The 6,485-nt window shown below is 39.4% G+C and overlaps 1 non-coding gene and 1 pseudogene across 1 annotated transcript; both read right to left on the minus strand.

The window, feature by feature from the left end:
* Nucleotides 1-2,058: 2,058 nt before the first annotated feature.
* Nucleotides 2,059-5,364, minus strand: LOC148150556 (putative G protein-coupled receptor 139; annotated as a pseudogene).
* Nucleotides 5,365-5,996: 632 nt separating this feature from the next.
* Nucleotides 5,997-6,078, minus strand: trnas-gcu (transfer RNA serine (anticodon GCU)). Its single transcript has one exon. It is a non-coding gene; the product is annotated as a tRNA-Ser (tRNA).
* Nucleotides 6,079-6,485: the final 407 nt, after the last annotated feature.

Consider the following 6,485-nt stretch of genomic DNA (forward strand, 5'->3'; position numbering starts at 1 on the left):
TTATTGTACAAGGAAATACCAGAGCTCCAGGGAGATAAGGACTCCAACCTCACAGTGGTCAGCTGGGAGTCTTCTCTCATCCCGGAGCACATGTCTGGAGGGATAAGCACCATAAGTGAGCCCTTATTAAATTAACTAAATTGTAGCTATACAACAGTCTGGGAGGAGTGGACCTCCTGTGTATTAAAAACTATCATTTAAGCTCACTGTTATCTTCCATGAGTGACTGGCCCTATGGGGATCCTCTCTCACTATGGTTAGACATCTAAGTGTCTCAGGCAAGGTGCCCCCTTACTCACTTATTGTTCTTGGACAAAATGAGGACAGTTAAGGAATATTGCCATTACCCAATAGTAATCAATACTGTTAAAGCATGGAGGGCAATGCAGCAGAGGAAAGCAAATATTGCTAAAACATCATTTCTTATACCCATAATTGGGATGCTGGGTTTTCATCCAGGGATGATGGGCTCAGGGTTTAAACTTTGGGCAGCTTGGGTGGGGGGGGGGGAGCTGCCTTGCCTGGGTGACCAATTTGAGGGGGACATATTGATGCCTTTTGACCAGTGAGCTCCGAGCTACCTAGTAGGGACATTTTCCAGCTTTTGTTTCAAATCAGGGACTTCATTCAGTAAAGAACTACACTCCTAACTGAATCTTATTGATCCAATATGGAGAAGAGTTCCAAGAACATGCTTTCTTTACCGCCTGTAGGGAGGGGGCTCCTCAACGAGACTGAGTAACTTTGGAAGGTATGGGAGAGGGAGCTGGTCATTGAGATCTCCTCGAAAACCTGGAAGGATATCTGGGAATACTCAAGAAGGATCTCGAATTGCAATAGGACCCATGCCTTGCAATTGAAGATTCTCCACAGGGTCCACTCAGTCCATGATCGCTTCTCACAATTTAAAGTGGGGTATCATCAACAGGTCCCAATGAGTACTGTAATCTCACTGACTGTCTCTGGTCCTGCCACAGGCTCTGGGCATACTGGAGGGCTGTGGTAGGTGAAATAGAGAGGGTCTTGCAGACAGAGGTGTAGATGGACCCGATATCTCGTTTTGCTGGCCTAGCTAATGTATTTCCTTTACACCCGCACAAAAAAAATCTTTTCAGTATCCTCACTTTTTGTGCAAGGAAAAATCATTCCGTTAGGGTGGTTGCCTGAAAATCCCCCAGGGTGGTCGGACTGGCGTAAGCTAGTCATTGAGCACATCCCTTTGGATTTTCTCACAAGTATGGTGCACCATAAAACAGAATTTCTATGGAACAAGGCAGTCTTTTTTGGATTACCTGGGCACAGATTTGTCTGCCACGTTGATAAGGGCTTTCATATCACCATGACGATTGTGCATTATGAATCGAACACCCAGAGAGGAAGAGTTATGAACATATGAATATGTATAAATTAATACTCTCGATGGTCAACAGCTATTGTTTTGTCTCAATAAGCTGTATTACTACTATCATTTGTTAGTTAGTAATTAGTTGTTTGTTGTTACTTATTTATTTATGTATTTAATTTTATATATATGTGTATATTACACACATATTTATACACAAATGTGTTTTCTCATTGTACAGTTTTGAATTGTCTTCTTTTGGATTTGTGGTAATATTTTTCTAAAAAATCTTTTTCAACAAAAATACATATTTTAAAAAGTGAATTTAGTTCCTTTATCAGTTTCAGTCAACAAGGACGTCAAGGAGAATGACAATGAAGTCTTGTTTGGGAATTATCAACAACAAAATGTCGAGGAAATGGCTAAGTGGGTCCCTCAAGGACATTGGATGTTCTGTGACACCAGAGGACATTCAAGAAGAAATGTGGAGCTTGGAAAAGACAAAGTTTGAGAGAAATAAAAGTCATACTTTGAGGCATCTCATTAGAATTCCTTGAATCATAAGCTAAGATATTATTACTATTAAGACAGTGATCACTTAGAAATCAGTATATAAAGACCAACTTTAATCACAAGTCTGTGAACTGTTTCAGAAGCCAACTTAAAATAGGCAAAGGAGGAAAATTCACCCTCAGCAGAGTCAGTGAAATGAAATTCTAGTCTCTCAAACAAGGTCCACGTAGATTTTGTTTGCTTTTCAACGATCGTTCAATCAGAGCCCAGGGAAATTTCAGAACCTTTTTAAACTCTTCCCTGAAATTCCTCTGGGTAGCTGCATAAATACATGTGTTTGTGCAGGAATTCAAATGTTTTATCATCGCTCCGCACTCAGTGGCGATATATGCAGGGGATGTACGATCTCCTCGATAGTAAGTTGTGTTTGTTAGTTTTGTTGTTACAAAGCTCACATTTGCTGTCAGCCACAACAATATAAAACTGCCTGATATCGTGAAGAGTAAAATGATGGATTTCCTTCGATTCTCCATCACTGAATCTCTCTCATTCTCATGTGTGTGACCCCGGAGAGCTCTATGGGCTCTTGTGGCCACTAGAACATATCTCACTGTCAAAGAATTTAACAAAATGATTAAGATGAATGGGAGCCAAACACGCCAAATGCCATGAAACCAGATGAAAGCTACTCCAAATGTTGAGGAAAAAAATACCAAATTTCCCCGACAGCCCCATCGCATTTTGTTAATTATGTGTTCATGTTCATATGCAAACCAAACAGTAATGTTCTTTATAAAGATCAGGATAGTGAATATTGTTAATACCATAGATGCTGATCTTTTGGTGCAATCTTTTGCTTTCAACCGCTGGTGGCAGATAATTATAAAACGGTCAAACGTGAAAGAGACAGTAAACCAAACGGATAAATCAAGGTTGACAACAGTCATGTACAAAATGAAAATGCACACAGGAGTGTGCGACAGGAATGAATGTGCGACAGGAATGAATGTGGAAAATGATAACTGAAAATAAAGTACACCATTATATTGATGATTAAAACCAATAGATTTGCTGCTGCCATGGCCATCATGTAGAGAGAGATGCACTTTGAAAAACCACACTTCCCTTGGGACAGAATTATAATTGTTATTAGGTTCACTGTGAGAAAGCAAAAGAAGAGAGTTTCAGTACCATGATCTAAAATGTATTTTTGTAAACAAGCAATATTAAACAACAAGAATGTATTCCATTGAAAATCAAAAAAAGTCAGTATGTAAGCTCCATCCACAACTTACCCTGAAAGTTAAGGACAGTGATTTTATTCATTCATCAGACCTGGGTATTTCTAACTAGGCCAACAAGTATTTCCGATTTCAAGTTGACCAGAGAACATTTCAGAGTTCAACATTTTACTGTGGGTGTGGAGTCAATGTAGGCCAGACCCAATAATGAGGGAAGATTTCCTTTTCTGAGGGAAGTCAGTGAAATAGATGGGAATTTTATTTTTTAGAAATGACATTGGTTATATGGCCACATTTAGGTTCTCTTTTTAAAATGATGGATATTTATTGAATTCAGATTTTCCCAGCTGCTATGGTGTCATAGAGAGCCATGACCCCAGAACATTAGCGTGAGATTTTGGATTTCTAATTGAATCATATTGTCAGTGTACCATCACCACCATAAGTTAAGCTTGAGGTTATATTAGTGTTACAATGAATTAAAGCACAGTGGAGACTTGGGAATCTTTTAACATCCAGCTGAGGCCACCAAAAATTGATAACAATGGAAACAACAATATGAATGTAAACAAACTATGAATATAATAGTAGATGCTCATGGCCTTCAAAGGGATATCAAAGAAAAAGAATAACTAAATTGTATGTTCGTCCCTTCGCAAGAAGGTACCATTCAAATTTCTGTAGATATGACCAAATGGTGGAGATATTCAACAAACATCTTGCGTCTGTCTTTACAATAAATTTTTCATACCAAAAATAAGAAAGAACCTAGTGCCTATTAAGAGTAAGGAAATTAAACAAATTAATATCATCTGGGCAACCTTAAGGAAGTAGAATTAGGGCTTGCTGAGTCAAGGGTAGTAACATGGATAGAGGATTAGGTATGCACAGTGTCACCACTGGTTCACCTGTTTTAAATTCAGGTTATTTATTGAATTCAAATTTCTCCACCTGGGGAAGGAAGAGTAAGAAAAAATGGTGCATTTTATGTTGGCAGATCATGACAAGTTGAGTGCTGCAAGACTCAGTGCCTTCACCTCAGGGATTTACAGACTACATTAAAAAGTATTCGGGAGTAATGTATCTAAGTCTGTTGACAATACAAAGCAGAGTGGAAATGTAAGCCACAAGGAGAATTCAGAAAAACTGCAGAGAAACTAAGACAAGTCAATTGAGTAGACATCAACATGGCAGTTGGAGTATTAAGAAGGGAAGTTTGAGGTTATTCACTTTAGTCATAAGAATAGAAATTCTGAATATTTGTTTAAAAGGCATGACCTGTATTTTCAGAGAGACCTGTATTTATAAGTAAAAAAAAAACGCACAAAGTCAGTCAAAGTAAAATATTTTTGATATTGGAAAGGTGGAGTGAATTTGGCCAATATCCCCCAAAGTTTAGAAGATTGGGCAGATTGTTTGATAAAACATTCAAGATTCTGAAGGGAGTTATCCATGATCGATACATACTGGAAGGTATTCCCATTGACTGGGCAATCTAGTATATATGAACACAGTCTCAGACACAGACACAATAATTTAGGAAGCAGATGAAAAATTGCTTATCAAATGATTGCCAATTTATGCAAATTTGTATTCCACAAGAATGTGGACATTCTATCACTGGCTGAACAAGATAGATCTTTGGTTCCTCAGGCAATCTAAGGATGTAGGGAATGGTGGGAAAGTGGAATTGAAACCCAAGATCAGTTATGATCACTTTGAATGTGTGAACAGGCTCAAAGGGCAGTATGGTAAGGTCCTGCTCCTATCTCTTGAGTTCTTATTAATCTAATTTCAACAAATTTTGAGATACAGGTTATGAGAATTTTACTGATTCCATGCAAACATCAACACAGCAGTGTGAGAAAAATCATTATTGCAGCCATCATGTGGAAAATCTGCCCACACATTCATCTTACAGCTCTATGTTGGCATTAAATGACAGGATGGTCCAACAATCTCAGCATTCATTACACTAAATAAAAATTCTTGCACACAAACATGCCCATTATAACATCTATAAGATTATCAGATTAAAGAAACATGGAAAACGAGAGCAAGAGGTTCATGAGTTGGCTCTGACAACTATTAAAGGTGTAACACAGTCACACAGAAATGTGTCACACCATTGAACAAGGAGGTAGAACAGGGAAATATTTATCCTGATTCACAACAAGCCGATTACAGCAACTCACCAGGGACACCAATAGCTGAGAGAATCGGGTAGTAACTCTCTTTCACAAACAGAATAATTGGAGGCTGCTCCATTCTGAATACTGTCCAAGCTGAAAGTGTGTGACTAGAGCATGGCTGATACATGGGCAGGAAATTCTCTATTTATTCACACATCAATCCTCCAGTGAGTCAGACAGATTACTTCATTAGGGACATTAGCCACAGTGGTTCAACAAATAAAATCAAATTCCTTTCTATTTGTCTAATGTTGTAGCAGATAAAACATTTGAAAGTGAAATTTAACAATTTGACAAAGCACCTGCAAAGAAACAATTGTTCACAAATATGAATTGGAATCTGTCATTATTGTTTTTTTTAGATTAGATTACATTACAGTGTGGAAACAGGCCCTTCGGCCCAACAAGTCCACACCGACCCGCTGAAGGACAACCCACCCATACCCCTACATTTGCCCCTTACCTAACACTACGGGCAATTTAGCAAGGCCAATTCACCTGACCTGCACATCTTTGGATTGTAGGAGTACACCGGAGCACCCGGAGGAAACCCACGCAGACACAGGGAGAACGTGCAAACTCCACACAGTCAGTCGCCTGAGGTGGGAATTGAACCCGGGTCTCTGGCGCTGCGAGGCAGCAGTGCTAACCACTGTGCCACCGTGCTGCCCACAAATAAAAACGGAGGTACTTGCACATAGAAGACCCCGACGAGGATGGGATTCGAACCCACGCGTGCAGAGCACAATGGATTAGCAGTCCATCGCCTTAGCCACTCGGCCACCTCGTCCTACCATTGTGATGGTACCATTTCTGTTCATACAGGATTGCTCGAGACAGATCCCTAATAGTTGTCACCCTGACTCTGCTCTTGACTTATCTGTAATGTCCCAATCCTTCACTCCCACAATTGAGCATATTCTACCAGGATTAATGGCATCATATATTTACACTGGACGTCACCATGTTATTGCAGTATTACTTATACATTACTTTGGCAGTAATATTAACTGTGTTACTCCAGTACAAGTTGCATTGGCATGACTGTATTACTCTGGTACTCGTGACATGGACACTCAAGTTAACTTTGTTACTCCAGTACAAAGTATACCTTACATTTACACTTGAATTGACTCTTCAAGCATCACATTGGTTAGCACTTAGGCCAGGGACCTGGATTCAATTCCACCCTCAGGT

Source organism: Chiloscyllium plagiosum, unplaced genomic scaffold (genome assembly GCF_037043375.1).
Source record: "Chiloscyllium plagiosum isolate Xiang-an unplaced genomic scaffold, Cpla_swu_hap1 HiC_scaffold_3, whole genome shotgun sequence".
Lineage (NCBI taxonomy): Eukaryota > Metazoa > Chordata > Chondrichthyes > Orectolobiformes > Hemiscylliidae > Chiloscyllium > Chiloscyllium plagiosum.